At 42.1% G+C, this 21,021-nt stretch overlaps 2 long non-coding RNA genes across 2 annotated transcripts; both read left to right on the top strand.

The window, feature by feature from the left end:
• The first annotated feature begins 12,042 nt into the window (after positions 1–12,042).
• Positions 12,043–13,640, top strand: LOC148315747 (uncharacterized). Its single transcript, XR_015840622.1, has 3 exons — positions 12,043–12,110; positions 12,771–12,890; positions 13,499–13,640. It is a non-coding gene; the product is annotated as an uncharacterized LOC148315747 (long non-coding RNA).
• A 5,602-nt stretch (positions 13,641–19,242) lies between these two features.
• LOC148315748 (uncharacterized) lies at positions 19,243–20,542 on the top strand. The gene is made up of 3 exons (XR_015840627.1): positions 19,243–19,573; positions 20,140–20,193; positions 20,283–20,542. It is a non-coding gene; the product is annotated as an uncharacterized LOC148315748 (long non-coding RNA).
• The last annotated feature ends 479 nt before the right edge of the window (positions 20,543–21,021 follow it).

Here is a 21,021-nt window from a genome sequence, read left to right on the forward strand (position 1 = left end):
CAAGCTTAATGTATCGAGTAATGGAGTCACCTTTCACTAAAGTGCGGGAGCCAGGAGACCGAGGTGGAATGGAACTGCTCTGTGTCTTAACAGGCTCAACGCGATTAGCAAGCCGTTTACGGCCAATGCTAACCGGTGCTGTCCGCCACATTTACGCTTACCACAGTACTCTGCTCTAGCTGGCGGACACGTCCCTCCAGCAGGGAGAGTCTTTCCATGAGAATGGTGCAAGTGTTGCATGTGGTGGTGCACGAAACCATAGTTGCGTTTTCACTTACTTTTGATACATTGTATCTGATAGTCCCTTGCAGACTAACCATGTGTTGCACGTCATCGCCCAAACAGACTCTATTGTGAGCTACTTCTAATAATTTATTGACGTCCTATTTTGTTCTTCCAAATGTAGCAACCGATAATAATGTGCCCTTTTAAAGTTTTGACGTTTGTTTGAATTCGCCCTTGCTTATTGACTCTGATATTAAGGTCCAATTGTGTCAGTGTATCACGGCCTAATAAGTAAAACGCACGTTCATGTAGAACTGCTTCTCCACTTGCTTTTTTTGTTTGTTTTTTACGTCACGTGATCCTCCGTTGCTTTCACGACTGGTCCTGACAAATCACAAATTTCTTATCAAACTTGATTCTGTCTGTGTAAATTGTAATCGGTTTTCCTGGGTGGTTGACGGCAGTTTCGAGCAAAGTGGCCATGTTTCCTACAGTTGTAGCAGACGTCGTCTTTTGTTGGCAGGTGTCCTCTTCCTCTTCCACGTCCTTGGTAGAAGATCGGTGCTGACGGGGTGGTCGTGAGGCCCGCAGCCCATTTACGCATATTATCTTGGATTGGTGTGATTGTTTGGCAGGCCGCTTTGCATTCATCTCTTGTGGCAGGCTTCCCAGGGCGCTGTTGTCCACTTGTTGAGGCAATCCCGGCTCCTTTTCTCGCTGGCCCTCCTCCTCAGCTCTCTCACCCTGACTTCCTTTTTCACTGTCACTGTCTCTTTGATCCTCGGCTGGTGCATTTCCTCCTTTTTTTCTCGCTCCTGTTTCTTCGTCTTTCTTTATCTCCATATTAAGTACTTTCTGCTTCTTCTCTTAAACGTCTTTCACTCTCTTTCTAAATCAGCACACATCTTTCTTGGAGATGATAACCACCGGACTGCACCACTCCGACTTGGAAGGCTCAATGACTCCAAGCTTCAGCATTTCCTGGAGCTCCTTGGTTAGTCTCTCCACCAAGTGTTGCGGAACTCGGTAGGGGCGCTGACGAATTGGTAATCCTTCTTTGAGACGAATGACGTGTTCTACCACCGTCGTCTTCCCTGGGCTGGCGGAAAAAAGAGAAGGCACCGTCTTGAAAATTAAGCACATCTCTGTGACTTGCTTGGGTTTCCGACGTGCCAGTGCAGGCGCATCTGTCGTCGTCGAGGACTCCAGCTCTGCCTCGTCATCATCATCATCATCATCATCATTGTCGTCGTCCTCGTCCTTGTCGTCGTCGTCGTCCTCCTCCACCTTCCGCGCGAGTATGACCTCCTTTGGAGCCTGGTTTGAACGCTCCTTCCACTCTTTGAGGAGGTTCACATGATAAGTTTGTTTATTTTTTTTCTTCTCCGGATGGAAAATCTCATAGGTCACTGGACCCATCTTCCGGGTGACCTCATATGGCCCCTGCCACTTTACTAAAAGCTTGTTGTTGCATGTGGGGAGAAGCCGCAATACTTTTTGGCCGGGTTTAAACTCCCGGTGGCGAGCTTGCTGGTCATACCAGGTCTTCTGGCTTTTCTGGGCCTCCCGCAGGTTGACCTCTGCCTCCTACTGGTACCTGGCCAGTCTCTCCCTCATTTCCAGCACAAATTTCACCACCCCCCGATCACTTCACGTGGTGGAAGGTGCCTCCTAGGCCTTTCGGAGCAAGTCCAATGGCCCCTGAACCTCCCAAGCATGCAAGAGTTCAAAGGGAGAGAAACCTGTTGACGCCTGAGGAACTTCGCGATAGGCAAACAGCAAAAAGGGCAGCCACCGGTCCCAGTCTTTTCCAGTATCATCCACAAATTTCTGGAGCATCTTCTTTAAGGTCTGATTGAACCTTTCCACTAGTCCATCAGTCTATGGGTGGTATGGAGTGGTTTTGATGGCGGAGATGCCCAGTTGTTTGTTGAACAGTTGCATTAACCTTGAAGTGAAATTGGTTCCCTGGTCTGTTAGAATCTCATCTGGTATGCCAACTCTGGAAAGGAGTTGCACCAAGGCACAAAGTACTGCCGGAGCAGTGATTGTGCGCAATGGAAATGCCTCTGGGAAACGTGTGGCGTTGTCACACACTACACCACTGCTTTTTGTCAAAGGACCCACAATGTCCATAGCAATCCTGCGGAATGGAATGTGCAGCTTTTTTAAAATGGCTTGCCATGGCCCTCTAGAAATATTCAAAAACATCAGCCCTGGTTGAGTGATTCACCTACTTTTTGTAAATTCGATGGAGTATGTATAAGGCCAAGACCTACAAAAAAGTCTCTTGGAGCCATGCGCTAGGTTTTACAGGAAGTCGGCCATTTTGAATTTACTTAAATGGGGGCGGTTCACCACAATGGACTAAATGCTTAAAAACTCCCCTGCTCATGCTCTAAAAAAATCCCAAACTTACCCTGTACATAAGGTGCTAACTTTGATAGGTAAGCTAAACTTTAGCCACAGTAGACGCGTCAGCGACTATGCAATCGGTGGGTGGCATTCATGAGAATCGGGATCGCTCAACATACAGATAATAAATAAAATCACTGTAACTGGAGGGATTGTAAACTGCTAAAGCAGGTACAACAAGCGGATCCAAAAAATTTCTGAGAGTTACCGGTGAGCAGTGGCAGCCAAACGTGCCAGCGTCCACCCAACCGGGAGTTGATTCAATATTCACAATATTTTATTATTTTGTCGTACAGTTGTTTAAAAATGGCTCGCTATCGCCCCCTAGAAAAAAAAAACAACAAAAAAAAACAGCCCCATATCTCTGTTTCACCAAACTGAAAATTTGATGAAGTGTGTAGAAAGCCAAGACCTAATAAAAAGTCTCATGGAGCCGTATGCTAAATTGAACAGGAAGTCGGCCATTCTAAATTTATCAGAATCCGAAATCCTTTTATTGTCATTGTACAGTGTGCAACAAGATTAGGGAGCTCCCCTCTCCAGTGCAATACAACAATAATTTAATCAAATATATAAATTAGATAAATAAGAGAATAAATATTGTGATGGAAAATAGTATGAAATTGGAGAAATACAACACAATACGTCGCTGTTCAGCAAGGTAAGGGTGGTCGTGTGTGTGTGCATGTGTGTGAGAGTTCAGAATGGTGATGGCTCTCGGAAAGAAAATGTTTTTCAGTCTATTAGTCTTTGATTTGATGCACCTGTAGTGCCTGCCAACAAATTTACTTCAAACATTGACGAGGCTTTGAAAACAAAAGCTGCTCTAACTTTAACTACAAGCAAATTCCTCTTGAAGATTCCTCACGTTATTTCTCGGAAATATTTCACATTTCCAACGTGCCAGTACCCCAACGTTGTCCGGGTGGCGAGGGCCCTTTATAGCTGCTCGCAGCTCTAGTTTTTAATTAATTTTTTAAAATCAATGGTGATGACAGTGAAATATGTCTGGTCTGGTATCATGATAGCTGGAGGATATTTTGTCATGATATTTTAGTCAGGCGTGATAACAGTGATGTATGCTGATTTCAGGCTACTTTTATTTTGAAATGCCGTATCACATTTTGGTGGGACCGCAATTGATGGACAACTGGGGTTGTCTAGTGTCCCCCAAAATGGGTCTGATATCACGATAGCTCGAGGGTATTTTGAAATGATTATTTTAAAATCAGTGTTGATGACAATGAAATGTGCATATTTCAGGTGTTTTTTTTTTTATTGTGAAATTACACCAGATTTTGATGGGACCACTTTTGATGAACAGCTGGGGTCGTCGAGTGTCCAACAAAACTAGTCTGGTATTACGACAGCTCCAGCTCTTTTATTTTAAAATGCCTCCTTACATTTTGATGGGACTACTTTTGGTGGAAAGCTGTGTTGTCTAGTGTCCTCCAAACCTGGTTTGGTATTACCATAGCTAGAGGATATTTTTTAATGAAATTTTAAAGTCAGGCATGATGACAGTGAAATGTGCAGATTTCAGGCAACTTTTAGTTTGAAATTACAAATTAGATTTCAATGGGACCACTTTTTATGGACAGCTGGGGTAGTCTCGTGTCCCACAAAACTGGTCTGGTATCACGAAAGCTCGAGCTATGTTTTTTTTTAACTCAGTGGTGATGACCGTGAAATAAGCGAATTTCAGGCTACTTTTATTTTGAAGTGCCACATCACATTTTGATGTGACCACTTTTGGTGGACAGCTGGTGTGGTCTAGTATCCCCAGTCCTGGTTTGGTATCACGATAGTTTGAGGATATTTTTTAAAGATTTTTCTTTTAAATCAGTGTTGATCACAGTGCATATTTCAGGTGATTTTTTTATTTTGAAATGCCACATCAAATTTTGAAGTGACCACTTTTTGTGGACAACTGGGGTGGTCTGGTGTCCCGCAGAACTCGTCTGGTATCACGATAGCTTGAGGATTTTGTAATGATTTTAATTTTTTTAATCATTGGTGACGACAGACAAATAAGCAAATTTTCACGCTTTTATTTTTAAATATCCAATCAGATTTTGATGGGACCACATTTGTTTTTCCGGTTCCGTCGCCACGCGAGTGGCTACCTGCTAGAGCAGCACGGCTCACTATTTGAGCCTTTTTCGCGTGTTTTTCCCTTTACCCAGTTTTATTTATTTTACCTCATCGCAGCAATGGACATCCAAATTGCGGTGGTTTTATTGCTGCTGAGGGCTGTTTTTTGCGTGATCGTGTCCGGAGATGTCACTGGGAGCTACGGATCAATCGTTTACACAAGAGATCAGCTGTTAGCACTTCGTGCTAACCCCGTGCCGACTCCCGGAGCGAGACCCGATATCCCCCACGAGTTGAGGAGGAAGAGACGGGGGATGTCGCGCGGGGGCGAAACGCCAGGCAAAGAGGAGGCGTGACCACCCCGTCCTCCCGTCCGTTTTTATGGGAAATGTTAGATACCTTCCCAAGAAAATGGACGAGCTAACAGCGCTAACGCGGCACGAGAGGAACTTCCAATGAGCTAGCTTGCTGATGTTCACGGATTCATGGCTAACAGAGCTAACGCCGGACACCGTTGTGGAATTTGACGGCTTCCAAATACTACTTGCGGACAGGACACTGGAAAGCGGTAAGAGGAAAGAGGAGGGCTGGCTGTGTTTGTTAATGATAGATAGTGTAACCCTAGGCACATCACAGCTAAGGAGCAACTTTCCAGTCGGGACAATGAGCTGCTAGCTGTTAGCATGCGTCCATACTTGACAAGCATCGCGAGTTAACAAGGACGCGCACGTAACAGGTGCGTGAGTAAACTGCTTAAAACTTTGATCGTCATTCGGCTGACCTGCAAATTGAGACGCTACAGTCAGTTTGACGTTTTTGTTTGCTTCATTGTGGATTGACATGGAGGAACAAGACAGTGGAAAGCGGACATTAAAAATGACGGAGAAAAGCTGTAGAAGATCACAAGCCTAAACGGATGCAGGCACGCAGCTGCAAATTTGCTCAATTGACCTCCATGCAACGTCAAATTGAACAATTGATGGAGGATGATGCAAATGTTGACGCTGTAAAAAACTGAGGTTCGTGTTTGCTTTAGCGGCATGGAGCAAGAATTTGTGGACCTCAATTCCGGTCTGCAAAATTTAAAGACTGAAGAGGATTTTGCCGATGACCAAAATAACTGGTTTGATCCAAAAAATGTAATTAATGGAAATGTGAGCAATGGAAGAAGGACGTTTTGAAACGTGCAGAGGAAGGATGCAATAAACAAATATCACCTGCTGATAGTAGATCTGCATCAACTAACTACACCCATAGAAGTAGAAGTAAAGAATCTAACAGACAGAAGCTCACTTCTGTCAACGTCTTCAATTAAATTAAAGGCTCAAATGGAACGAGCATGTTTAAAGGCAAAGGCTGCTGATTTACAACAAAGGTTGGCACTTGAGCAAGAAGAAGCTGCAATTAAAGCAAAGAAGGAAATGCATGCAATGCAAACGGCACTCCCTGAGTCTGATGCTAAATTGGATGTCTTGAGAAGATATGAAAATACCCAGGAGGATGGTATCCACATTCCTGATGAGTGTGTTACAATTTAAACAAAGAAAAACATTCAATTACCATCACAGCCTATCAGAGCAACAAGCAGTGTTGACCTGAAATGCTCCCACTTCGACTATTCCAATGGCTAGATTTCCACATCAGACAGAAAGTAGAGAACAACAGGGACATGTGCTTGATGGCCTTTGCCACGCAATCTCACAGCAAGCCAGTGTCGCAGAATACTTAGCAAAGAGTCAAAAAGCATCGCTTCTTCCCGAACTTTCCATTCCTACGTTTTACAGGCGACCCTCTGCATTATAAAACCTGTATAGGTGCCATTGAACATGGGATTGAAGGCCGTACAAGTGATAACCGTGATCATCTTCAATTTTAGCTGCAGTATACTAGTGAACAACCACATGAGTTGGTGAAGAGCTGCATCCATATGGAACCTCTGACAGGATATACCAAAGCAAAACAAATCTTGAAGGAGTTTTATGGTGATGACTTCATGATAGCAGAAGCATATTTAAAGGAAGCCATGGATTGGCCAACAATCAAGTCTGAAGATGGTGTTGCACTTCAGTCTTTCACATTATTCCTTATGGGCTGTTCGAACATAATGGCAGATGTTAATTACATGGAGGACTTGGACAACATGGCTAATATAAAGGCATTGGCAAACAAACTTCCATACAGACTTATAGAATCTTGGAGAAAATTTGCCTGCAATCTCCAAGAAAGAACAAATAGAAGAGTGAAGTTTAAGGATTTTGTTGACTTTGTTGACAAGCACGAAAGATTTCTATAAAACAGAAAACAAAATCACAACACACAGAAACAACAAAATCAAAGAAAGTCTTCACAACAGTCATTGTGCCCGCCAAGATGGAAAACAACAAAACCACCACGCCAAAGGCAGAACCTGTTTCAGTGGATGCTATTGCCAAACCATGTGCTAATTGTAATGGAGAGCAACACAGTCTCACAATTGGTAAGGAATTTAGGAGAAAGCATCACAAGGATAAGATTGACTTCTTGAGGAGCAAGGGTCTGTGTTTTGCATGTTTGATGCACGGTCGCATTAGCAGTTGCTGGAAACAAAAGCTTCAATGTCAAGAATGCTCTAGACTGCATCCTACAGCACTACACATTGTCCATAAACTTCTGCAAAGAAACAGCCTAAGACGATTGTGAATAGCAGTACCTATTAAGCGCCCTCGTACAAACAACAGAAACCTGGGGTGTCACTTGGGCCTGTAAATAGGACTGCATCCTTTCAATAATTCCGGTATGGGTCAAGGCACAAAAAGGAACCAAGACAGTGGCGACTTACTGTCCGGTTTAAAAATGCCCTGACGCCTTTTTTAGACTGAAATAACTTACTAAAGTTTTCGTTTTGTGCCATTCAGAATGGGAGAGGGAGCCAGGAGGTGAAACAGCCGTCTTGCCAGTTCAATCCCGCACACCCTCTGACTCTCACCCTCCGTTCTGCCTTTTTATTGAAACTAACTCATCAATAACTAATCACCAGAAGACAGAAAAGCATCAACAACTAATCACCAAGAGACAGAAAACATCAATAACTCACGGTATAAAGGTCAGTTTAACTAAAGCATCAATAACTAATCACCAGGGACTCCAGCAGGCAGAAAATCATAACCCAAGGTCAGTTTAACTAAACACATCTTCAGGATACGGTGTCTGTGTGTGTGTGTGTTAAAATAACAAGTAAGTGTCTCTGTGTGTGTTCAACATTAATGAGTGTATAAAAACATGATTATGAATACACAAACTGATTACCTATCCTCAGCCCATCTTACATTTCCCCCCTGTTGTGGATTTAAAAATCATGTCCTTACGGCTTTAAGACAGATCATCATAATGAAATCATACAACAGTGTGATCATCAGTGGAGGAGCGAAAACCTCACATTAGGGAAAAATTCCCCTCCTCCCTTCCAGCGTAGAATGAGATCCTCATAATTTGATGACCATCAGGGAATAAAACTTGTCCCTGGGGTGACTTGGTGGAGGCCCTTGCCTCGTTGTAGGAGAGATAAGATAAGATAAGATAAGATAAGATGTCCTTTATTAGTCCCACAATGGGGAAATTTGAGGTGTTACAGCAGCAAAGATATAGATCACACTGAGTCGGCGGCGTAATGTAGCCGTTAATGTATAACATTAGCAGCAGACATTCAGAAAAAGCATGCAAATATACACAGTATAAACGTATCTAAGTGTAAGGAAACACTCCTAATGTTTGTCCATTATACGGAGGGGGAAACGCTGTAATGATAAAAACTACTGAATGATTGAAAATACTGCAATCATAAAAATATTGCAATGATAAAAGTACTGTAATGGTAAGAGTACTGAAATGATAGAAAAGTACTGCATGATAGAAAATACTGCAATGGTAAAAGTACTGTAATAGTAAAAGTACTGCAACGATAGAAAAATACTGCAATGATGAAAGTACTGCAATGGTAAAAGTACTGCAATGGTAAAAGTACTGTAATAGTAAAAGTACCGCAATGATAGAAAAATACTGCAATGATAAAAGTACTGCAATGATAAAAGTACTGTAATAGTGAACATCCTGCAGTGGTAGAAATACTACAGTGATAGAAGTATTGTAATAAGAATACTGTAATGGTAAACAAAATACATCATTGGTCAATATTTAAGTACACCCTTGGCTGAAAGTACAGTAGTAGTTAATATTGCATCCTAGGACTGCACAATTGCACTAATGCCCTCCCGTTTGTAGGCCTGACCCAATGTTCTTGTTAAAAAGTCTGACAGCAGTTGGCAGGAAGGAGCGGCGAAATCTCTCTTTGGTACAGCGAGGGTGTAAAAGTCTGTCACTGAAGGAGCTGTAAAGTGTTCTCAGAGTGTCATTGAATGGGTGGGCTGGTTTGTCCAGCATTGATGACAGTTTTGCCGTCATCCTTCTGCCCCCCACTGAGTCCACAGAGTCCAGGGAGCAGCCCAGGACAGAGCTGGCCCTCCTCACCAGTTTGTCCAGTCTCTTTTTGTCTCGGCCCGAGATGCCTCCTGCCCAGGAGACCACTCCATAGAAGATGACTGATGAAACCACCGAGTCATAGAAGTTCCTGAGGAGTGTTCCCCGAACGCCAAAGGACCTCAGCCGCCTGAGTAGGAAGAGTCTGCTCTGACCCTTCCTATAGAGAGCGTCTGTGTTGTCGCTCCAGTCCAGTTTATTGTTCAGATGAACACCCAGGTACTTGTAAGTTGAGACCCTCTCAACGTCTGTTCCCTGGATATTCACTGGTGCAGGTGGAGAGTGCCGACGCTTGCGGAAATCCACCACCAGCTCTTTGGATTTCCCAGCGTTGATTTGGAGGCGGTTCTGCTGACACCAGTCCACGAACCCCTGCGTAACCCCTCTGTACTCCCGATCGTCATCGTCAGTGATGAGGCCGACAATCGCAGAGTCATCAGAGAACTTCTGCAGGTGACAGGTTGTGGAATTGTATTTGTAGTCCGAGGTGTAGAGGGTGAACAGGAAGGGAGCCAGCACAGTTCCCTGCGGCGCTCCCGTGCTGCAGAGGAGCACGTCAGACACACAGTCCTGTGTTCTCACGTACTGTGGCCGGTTTGTGAGGTAGTTGTGAATCCATGTGATGAGGTGGTGGGCCACTCCCGCCTGCTCCAGCTTGTCTCCCAATAAGGCGGGCTGGATGGTGTTGAAAGCACTTGAGAAATCAAAGAACATGATCCTCACCGTGCCCCCCGCCTTCTCCAGGTGGAAGAGTGAAGTGTGGAGCAGGTAGATGATGGCATCATCCACACTGATGCCAGGCTGGTATGCAAATTGGAGTGGGTCCATTGAGGAGCTGACCAGGGGGCGCAGATGGACGAGGACCAGTCTCTCCAGGGTCTTCATCAGATGAGACGTCAGCGCCACTGGTCTGAAGTTGTTGAGCTCCTTCGGATGGGGTGTCTTTGGAACCGGAACCAGGCAGGATGTTTTCCACAGCTGGGGGACTCTGCCCAGCTTCAAGCTCAGGTTGAACATGTGCTGGACGATTCCACACAGCTGGTCTGCGCAGGATTTGAGGAGCTGGGAGCTGGTCCCATCTGGGCCTGCCGCCTTCCTCGCCTTCATCTTCCTCAGCTGGTTCTTCACCTGAGATGTTGTGAGGAACAAGGCTGAGCAGGAGGAAGTGGTGGTTGTCTGATGAGGCTGGGAACTGGAGCCTGTGGAGAGAGAGAGGGGCGAGAGAGGGGGAGAGAGGGTCTTGTTCGCAGTGGCAGGAGGGGTGGGTGGGGGCTGCATCAGGGAAGCCTGAGCGGGGTCAGACATTTGATCAAACCTATTGAAAAATAGGTTCAACTCATTTGCCCACTGAAGCCCCCCCCCCTTCTGGGTCTTACCTGCTTGTCCGTGGCCTGAGATGGTCTTCAGGCCCCTCCAGACATCCCTGGCATTGTTCCGCTGCAGTTGTTCTTCCATCCGCATCCTGTAGGACAGCCGTCCTTACCTCCCGGATCTTCGTGTATGGTGTGTGTGTGTGTGCACGTGTGAGGACAGGGGCAAGAAGTCCATGTGTTTTTACGTTTCAGTGTCCAGTTTGAGTTCGTCATTCTCAACATTAATCAGGTTGTAATGGTACATTTGGGCAACAAACCTACGATTAACCATCGTCTTTGTCATAAAAATAATGCAACATGAACAGACTACACATAACAAAATGAAAACTATAATTATCCCTATATATTGTTTTTTAAATTCTTCATAGTGGTCATAACATCAATAATTGTTTCATTTTTATTAAAAATTTAAATGCAGTAATGTACTCCAATCAAGGCTGATATTCCTTTATGTACGTCATTAATTTCCAAACAATATCTAATCTTTTTGTTCTGTGGCTTCAACATATTTATCATCTCATCAATATTAGCACCACAGAGTACTGAGTTTCGAGATCCTCACAATAGTCGTTCTCAAAATGATATTTTATTTTTATCAATTTAGCTTTGTTAAGGTAAGATATTTTATTGACAATCTAACATTAATATGCAAAGAACATGTACATTAGTACGAAATGTAAAAGAAAATTGTGGTGGGGGGGTGTGAATTGTTTTCTTCTTGGTAGGGGGGGCATGACAGGAAATAATTGAGAACCACTGGTCTCGTCACACACCAGCTCGGGTTCATTCCCTACCAGAGAAATGACATTCCATGTCCCCAGAGCTAGGCGCTTTATGTTGCCGGGGATTGGACTGCCTTTGACTGCCTCCTAGCTCAAAGGAAACCCAAATTCTTTGGTCCCGCCCACTGGTAGTGAGCCGAAGCCCTTGTATTAAATAATAAATAAATACATAAAATAAAAAAATTAATAAATTTAAAAAACGGACCGATCCACTGCTTGGGTTAGTTTGACCCACCTTGAGATCCGTTCCCACTCAGTGACAGTGTCTACAAGCCACTGCCACCAGGCCAGTGAACCCAACGTCCAGGCAGTGACAAAAAACGTGATCAAATTACATTGCTCATCATAAGGTGTTTGTGAGACGCTCTTTGTATGTTTCCTCAATTAAGACCTGTTTTCCATTGGTGTATTTGAAAAAAGTGGTGAACCTGTTAAATTCACTACAAAACGTTAAGAAGATGAAAGTAATGTTTGAAGGAATATTATTTTTCTATCGACGTGCCGGCGGGCGGGCACAGATAGAGAGTGATAAAGCAGCACCACCCGCGCGGGGCGTGCTGACGAAAAGGCAAGCGCTCCTCCTCTCATCGCGTCCTTATTAAGACAGAAAAAAGACGCTGTTGAATTTGACCTATTCGCAGTTCGAGCAGGTGCTTAACGCTGGAGAATATCACCACTTCGAAGTTCGAACTGCTGTTGAAACGGAGAGGTAAGTGTTTTTCGTTGGGTTTTTTTCAAAACATGCGTCGAGTGCATTTGTTCATAGTTAGAGATAGTTGTGTGGAAAACACTATACAAAGTAGCACCATGGATGTGGGCCTACAACACTGGCCTAGCAAACATGTGCTCCTACATCGACATAATTGACGAGCTCCAGTTAAGCATTGAATAATTATAAAACGTCATGGTGCTTTTACTCATTTAAAGAACTAAACCGACGCGTATTGTCATCCGGTGGTCAGGTTTGCATTGAATGTGAGCACGAGGGACGCTAGCTTGTTGCGTTAGCTTTGCGGAGCTAACAGCTTGCACTTTTGTTATAGAACCACAGAATGCAAGTACCATGATAATTTCTGTCATTAATTTTTGTGTAAGACACGATGTTCACTGGTTAATTACATGATTCTTAAAGCAAAGGTTACTGTGAATGCAATTTTGGTAAGATTTTTGTAGTCGCACTGCATAAATCTGTCTGTGTCTGTTGTTTAAACTTCAATATAAACTATTATGGTTGAAATCGTTAATTGGGATGGAGGAATTGATATTTTTTTAATTTATAATTTATTTTTCTTACACTGATATTGTTAAAACTCCATTTAGCCCATAGTATTAATAATTCTCAACACAATACTGTCTTTTTTCTTTATAGAATAAACAATGCCTTCCCTGAGATGCAGGAAGTCCCCAAAGCAGGATACTATTGAACATGCAGTCAAGGGTCTGGACAAGACTGCAGAGTTAGAAGCGAAGTATATAAACTAATTTAAAGGTATGATGTTAACGCTTTTGCTAAGATATATTATTGTTTTCTGATAACCAAGCTGACATCGTTTTTTAAGTGGTTATTTTACATTAAGAGTGTCTTGACCTTTTCTTTTGCCACTTTTGTCAGTTTCAAGTTATTTCAGTGAGTGTGAAACCTGATGGTAGGAGTTCTATCTAAATTAAGGCTGTACTTGATGACGCCCTCCGGCATTTTTATACCACAATAGACCGGTGAACAAGTCCGATATTGATAGTCTAGTGTAAAGCACGTAATACGTCACAGAGATCACGTGACGCGATCCAATATGACTGTGTACAGTGTATGTCATTGTTTTGAAACTAAATAATCTTAAAGTTTTTTTTTTTACGTAACCAGGTGCAATTGACATTTGTACTTTCAGTCCTAATACATACTGGCTAATGCAATGCTGGAAAATGAATTTTGGCTGGTCTGTTCCTTTAAAATCATAAAGAAGGGCTCTGCTCTATCCCTCACAAGAAGCAATGTTTCAAACCACCCTACATTAGTATAGTGGCCCAAATGAATATGATGACTCCTTATTTGTGTGCTTAAAAATATGACGAAGCTAACTTGATTTCCCTGTTAACTAGGTCGAGGAGTATTTACCAAGGCCCCTTTCAGGAAAGACGACTTTATTCTTTATTATGGAGTACAGAGGAAAATTGATAGATTCTGATGAATCTCAACGCAGGAAGATGGATGGAAGAGGCACTGTCTTTTTGTTTGACTTCCGCCGGCAAGAAAAAACTTGGAGGTGAGGCAAAGATTGAGATGTTATCTTATTTTTGTTTTTATTTAAAAAAATAAACACATACTCATCCCATAAGTGTTAGGGGAAAAATCATTCTCTAAGCAAAAATGTATAATTACTTTTATTCATGCGTTGAATCTGTACAAATGAAAATATAGATCATGAAGTCTCAAAGACAAGCTGTTAATAGGGTCTGATTCCAATAGAAATTTCTTGTATGATTTGATTTAGATTTAAAAATTGTGGATTTCCTATTTTTATGTTTTGTGTACACAAGATTGTCTCAAAGATTAATTTCTGACATTGATTGAATAATTGTTTTTGTTTTTTTTAATCTATTTTAAGTGTTGATGCAGCTCAAGAAGATGGCAGTCTGGGAAGACTGGTTAATGATGACCACATGCACCCCAACTGTAAAATGAAGAAGATGACAACAGAGGACAGACCACACCTCTGTCTGTTTGCGCTCCGAGACATTGATGTTGGCGAAGAAATAACTTAAGACTATGGACCAGCTGGCCTTGGAGAACACAGGTTTGTAAGATGCATCTTTAAGTACAATAACAGAGCCCACTTGTGGTGTTCTGGTGATGTAGTTTCCAATTAGTTTGGCAATCTAATAAATGTATGTGAAGTTTCTATGGAAGTTGAACATGATGACTGACTGGGGGAGTTCTCCATTGTCCACTATCTGTAATTCAAATTTGTGGGTCTGAGTCAAAGTTTGGCTCTGCAGGAACAACGAACTGGTCAGGGAGTGACAGTATTACAAAGTTCTGCGTTACTCCTTTCTGGGCGGTGGCCCTGTTAGGCCATCATATGCCATATTGCAAATATCCCCATTGTGGGACTAATTAAGGACATCTTTATGTTGTGGTTTCCCTACCAGAACCAGCACCAACCCTGTATATTCATGATATAAAACACTGTTTCAATTTGATATTTAGCCTTTCTATACTGTAAAAATAGAAGACCCCAGGCTTTCCTGCGCTCCCTTGCCCAATTGGTGGTGTTCAGGAGACAACCTGGGACTGAAATATCAGTCACAACCAGTGTTGTTTTCGTCACTGATGACTATGACGAAAATACTTCGTTAACGCCCCTTTTTTAATGACGATGACAAGCTATACGAGGTTCTTTTATGACGAAAACATGACGTGATGTACATGAATTTTTTTCGTTGACTAGACAAAATTGTTAGCATGTGGTTCATAAATTATTTTATGTTGCTTTTAGTGAAATAAAGCCACAACAGTTGCCCAACAAAATGTTTTGCTTCTCTGCTTATTTTGGAGTAGTGAGTATTGATTCCACTGTTGCCACTTTTTTCTGTTTGTAATGAAGAATCCTTAGTAGTCCATCCAAAAGTCTTTGTTATTGGGTGGAAACCTTGAATGCCTTGTTTTAACTCAAATGGACTTAAACCCATCCATCCATCCATCCATCCGTTATCTGTACCGCTTCTCCTCACTAGGGTCGCGGGGGGTGTTGGAGCCTATCCCAGCTGTCTTCGGCAGTAGGCGAGGTACACCCTGAATTGGTGTCCAGCCAATCGCAGGACATGCATAGACGAACAACCATCCACGCTCACACTCATGCCTCGGGGCAATTAGAGTGTCCAAGCAACTTGCCATGCATGTTTTAAGAATATGGGAGGAAACCGGATTACCCAGAGGAAACCCACGCAGGAAGGCCGGAGCCAGAATCGTACCTACGACCTCAATATTGTGAGGCCATCATGCTAACCAGTTGGGCCACCGTGCCGCTTGGACTAAAACCTTTGTGAATAAATTGACGAAAACTAGGGTAAAACTTTTTTTGCGTTTCCGTCGATTAAAACTGGACTAAAACCCTTTTTTTAGTTTTCGTTGACTAAAACTGGACTAAAACTATAACGAATTGGGATGACTAAATGTGATGTAAACAAATCAGCACTTTGTCCAAATGACTTGGACAAAATCTAAAATGCCTGCCAAAAACAACACTGGTCACAACACGTGTCTACAGAAGATTAATTGGCATGGGCGAAATTAATTAGTTTTATTTCATTCATGAGCTTATGTTTTGTTTTGGGTGGCTAAGGCTTAAAATGTGTAAAAATCTAATCCAACCTCAAATATAATTAATTCAATAAATTTATGATGCTACTAAAACATCGAAGCAGCCTCCTCCAGGCTTTACAGACTCAGAAATGGAGGTATGCGTATCGTGTGCTCATCCTGTCGTGTCTCGAGATGTTAAAATTGCAGTTAGATAGACGTGTGCTGATTAGACAAGACTTCTAATATATCTGGTGTCACAGGATATTTGTCAGTGAATGTGTATGTCTGGTTTGAGGCTCACTCAGCTTTTTCTTGTGTTGTGGGGTCCAGTTGAGTTGAATTGCGAGTCAGGTATGTTGGCCATCTGACACCCAACTGTCAGGTTTGCGTTCGTGGGGACCCCGTAGAGCCATTTTTATTGTTGACATAAATCATAGCTAATCATCTTTTCCTTCATTATCATATGAAATACAGTTAGGAGTTGTATGTGCCTTTACTATGTTATAATCTTAGAACCTACCAGCCACTACAGCTGTCCGACAAGAAGACTTTTGGCTGTCCTGTACTCCATTGCGGCCCTGGTGGCGTTCAAAAGACAACCTGTGACTGAAATATCAGTCACAACATATCTCTACTGAAGATTAATTGTCATGCGCTAAAGTAATTGGTTTTGTTTCATTCGTGAACTTGTTCGTTAAAATGTGTAAAATTCTGATCCATTTTCTTTTTTTTAATTCATTAAATTAATATTCAACTTGTTCATTAGGATGGAGGACAACCGACAATGACTGAATCGGCTGAGGTTGATGCCACCAGAACATCGAAGCAGCCTTCTCAAGGTTTGACAGACTCTGAAAAGGAGGTATGCGTATCATGTGGTCATCCTGTCGTGTCTTGAGATGTTAAAATTACAGTTAGATAGACCTGTGCTGGTTGGACAAGTTTTCTAATATATCTGGACATAAATCGTAGCTAATAATATTTTCCCTCATCATCATATGATATACAGTTATGCGTAGTGTATGTCTTTACTATGTTACAATCTAAGAACCTACCAGCCACTACAGTTCTCTCATTGGGAGACTTAAGCTTTCGTCAGGCTGTCGACTGCTGCATTGCCCTCTTATTGGCTTTAAGTACACAACCTGTAACTGAATTATCTGTCAGAACAGAACCTATGTGTCCACAGCAGGTGATTTGGCATGTGGATTCTTCAGATTTTTAGAAAATAGGTAAAATTGTGATCAAAAGTTTAAAATGTATAAAATTCTGGTATAGTTTGCAATAGTATATCTATTAAATCATTTCAAAACTTCTTAACAAGGATGGAGAACATTGGCTGTGACCGAATTGGTTGAGGTTTACATTACCAGGACCATTGAGCAGCCTCCTCGGGATCTACAAATTTAGGAATGAAGATATGCATCCCATGTTACAATCCTGTTATGGCCCGAGGTTTTGAAGTTGCAGTTACATATTGGGCTGGGCGATATGGCTGATAAGTACATAGCGATATAAGTATTTCATATGGGTCCATCGATACACATTGAATTCTTTTTTCGTATTATTTTATTCATTATTTTTTTTATTTTCCAATATTTTCACTGCCCTGTTAAAAAAACATTTAATGTAGTTTTCCTCCCGGGAGCTTTTTGTTACGGTCAATTAAGTGTTTTTGTTAAATATAGCTGCGTAGAATAATTATATGCATTATTATCGTACCACAATGTTTTGGTTTTGCAAATAATTTCCTAAAATCATTCTAATTTTATGACATTATTTTGTCATAATATCATTCATCAATATTTTAGTTTTTTTTTTTTTTCAAATAGAATTAAGACCTTTTTCTGTGCAGATTCCTCTGGGGATTAAGTATTTAATGGGTTCTCAATTTTCTCTTGGACTCTGATGCAACCCAGTCTCCTCCCTTGGACAAAAAATATGGGCTGAATCTTCCTTGGAATAACGACACAGATTCTGACGAATCATTGTCAAATCCTGCCCCTGAACTTTGTGCCTCAGACCCAGACCATATTACTATCCCAAGGCTCAGGAGGACCAAAAGTATACAGGTAAACAACCCATATAGATTTCAGGGAATCTTACAAGCAAATTGCATATATTTTATTGGTCTCCTGCCTTCTATCCTTTATATTTCGTTGTTGTTGTTGTTTTTTAGATTAAAAAAACAGGCTGACTTTGGAATGGAGAAGCATTATTACTCCAACTCAGATGACGGTGGAGATGAATATATTCCGGATACAAGTGAGGCCTCTGATTCAGACGGAAGTGAATCTTTGAAAATTGTGGACCCTCTCTTGAAGTCTAAGAATGCCTTCAGAGATTTTTCTCCCACACCACGAATCTCAAAAGCCACCTCAACGCAGGTTGTTAATCAAGGGCGTTCACCCGTTCGGAGGAGTAGCAGCACTGGTGTGATTCTTGAATTCTATGGCTCTTCAAATATTTGTGCAGTTTAACACAAATCATCCAAAATAGAATTCAAGCACATCTGTGACAGAAATTCAAATTCAGAAGTCAAAGAGAGAGAACAAAAAAAAAATCTAATGCTGCGCTTCTTCCGAAGACATATACTGTAAACAGTAAATGTATGTTAGGACAATCTTGAAAAAAGTATTAGAACACCCTTTACTTTTATTTCTTGTTAATTTTATTAACCAAAATATGTCCATTTTTATTACAGATTAATGAATACAAAATTAAAACTCTAATCAGCTACTTTTTAATCGTTATATTTGTATAAACAAATGTTATACATCTGTGTGTTAACTTATACAAGAAATGACGGAAAAGCAAGGGTGGTTTAGTATTTTTTTATCGTATATAGTCTGTATAATATCTTTAACCTATGCTGATGCTGTTTAATACTGATTTAAATAATAATAATAATGTCATAATCTGTTGGTTTTACATGAACAAAACCTTTCAAGCACTTTTTAAAATTCTAAATACTACCTCTTGTCAGTAAGTTGGTTCACAGCACTGCCTTGGAGTGAAAGTGTGTAGTGCTGAGACAGTCGGTATGTGCTGAGTCGTCTGACGTTTGTGTGACTGGTACCCAGGAAGGTAGCAAAACCAGGCAGTGTGTATGTCGTACCCAGGAAGGCAGAGAAACCAAGCAATATGTATGTGGTACCCACGAAGGCAGAGAAACTAAGCAGTGTGTATGTGGTACCCGGGAAGGTAGCAAAACCAGGGAGTGTGCATAGATACAGACCCCAAAAGTGATTAAAACCAAATAAAGTCCCCAGAAGATCATCTGTAGTCAGGTGAAGGACCCTGTACTTTGTTCAACTCATTTACTCCCTTAGACGTACAAAGACGTCTTTTAATGCAATGGCGCCCTCTACCAAAGACGTATAAGTACGTTTCCTGTCTTTTTTACGTCATAGTGTACATAAGGGTCTGATGCAACCTCTGACTGAGAATCAGCCTTGTCCGCATTGTGAATCATGTAAAAATCACCCAGCAGGGGGCAGAGGTGCAAAAGATCCGCCTTGAATCTGCGCCAGAGGTACAAATGGGGGGGCGGGATCCTGGGGTAGACTTATAAGTGTGGAGAGCAGCGTGGGTAGCAGCAGCATCGGCAGCACTAGCAGCAGTCGCATTAGTAGCGTTAGCAATGAAATCCTCCAAGCAAATGACGATCGAGGAATGCTTTTTTTTTAAAAAAAAGCTTCCTAAAAGCATCAAGGCGATGGAGACGCTTTGGTTGAGAGGATGACGCTTCGTCGTCGTCACAACAAAACGGCGTCTAAAGAGGGTGCGCGTGCCTTGCGGCCTGCATCGCCTGCCTTCGGACAATAGCCAAAGCAGCTGAGAGTCCTCACCAGATCCCCCCGAACGAGGAGGTAAGCGCTCGCAAGTTACCATTGAACATGTGGTTTTACCCCTCATGCTTTTATTGTACATATCATGCATCTTGCGGGCAGAAAATGTCGCGTAAATGTGCAGTTAGACGCGAGCTTGCTCGCTGACTTCCTCATCCGGCCGCCTCTATTGCACAATTACACGCGAGCGTAAGTCCTCGCCGACGAGGAAGTAAACGCTCGCAAGTTACCATTAAACATGTGGTTTTAGCCCTCATGCTTTTATTGTACATATCATGCATCTTGCGGGCAGAAAATGTCGCGTAAATGTGCAGTTAGACGCAAGCTTGCTCGCTGACTTTCTCGTCCGGGCGCCTATTGCACAATTACACGCGAGCGTAAGTCCTCGCCGACGAGGAAGTAAACGCTCGCAAGTTACCATTGAACATGTGGTTTTAGCCCTCATGCTTTTATTGTACATATCATGCATCTTGCGGGCAGAAAATGTCGCGTAAATGTGCAGTTACGCGCGAGCGCATCTCCTCCCCGACGAGGAAACAACAATACTGAATGGTGTGGTAATCATGCATACTTTCTAAAATTCACAGATTGTGCATCCCGCGGCAAGAAAGTTCCTCCTCGTCTTGTTGGTGTAAAGAAAGGTAAATTATAATATGAAACTTCACACGCCAGCAATAAAATGCAGCAATAAATATATATTTCCAATTGTTTGTATTTCTGTAATTTACAGGTTGTGCATCAGGAAGCAGTGGTTCCGGATGGCGTCACACTGGATGGCAACCGAGGAAAATCGACTTTACAGCAACCCCTGGACCACTGAATGCCGCTGCCCATTTGGAGTCTGAGGAGCCAGCTGATTTCCTGCAGCTGTTTCTCACGGATGAGCTTCTGCAGCACATCGCGGATGCCAGCAATCACTTCCCAGACAATTATTTTCACACAAACCCCAGTGGACAAACACAAGCTCGCCTATTTTCCACGGACCAGCAAAGCCAGACCACAACGAAAGTGTCGGGTCTGTTTGTGCAAAGGCAAACGGAGTGAAACAAGAATGTGGTGTGAACTATGTTGTGTGCCCTTGCATCAAGGCAACTGTTTTATTTTATATCACACAAAAAAAAAGTATGTATGACACTGATGTATTTCATTTTTGTACATAGTTCAACAGTTCAGTCGTTTAGTGTTATGTGCAAATAAATTTATTTTATCAAAAACATTTTTTGTGCTTTTTTTTGTTATTTTATAGAAGGCATGCATTATTTAGATGTTAGAGGTGTCATAAAAGCCATAAATAATAGTGTCAAAATTCAAATTATGGTCAAAATGCATCAGTTTACAAAAAGCTCATTTTCTCAGTTTTTTCCCCAGGGATTGGAGTTTTCATGAAATTTAGCTATTTTCAAATGCCGATTGCTCAAGAATGGAAAAAGATAGGAACAAACATTTTTTTCTGTTGAAAGAAGAGAGTC

This window comes from Idiotropiscis lumnitzeri, unplaced genomic scaffold (genome assembly GCF_059441095.1).
Source record: "Idiotropiscis lumnitzeri isolate Australia: NSW breed Sydney's pygmy pipehorse unplaced genomic scaffold, RoL_Ilum_1.0 HiC_scaffold_45, whole genome shotgun sequence".
NCBI lineage: Eukaryota > Metazoa > Chordata > Actinopteri > Syngnathiformes > Syngnathidae > Idiotropiscis > Idiotropiscis lumnitzeri.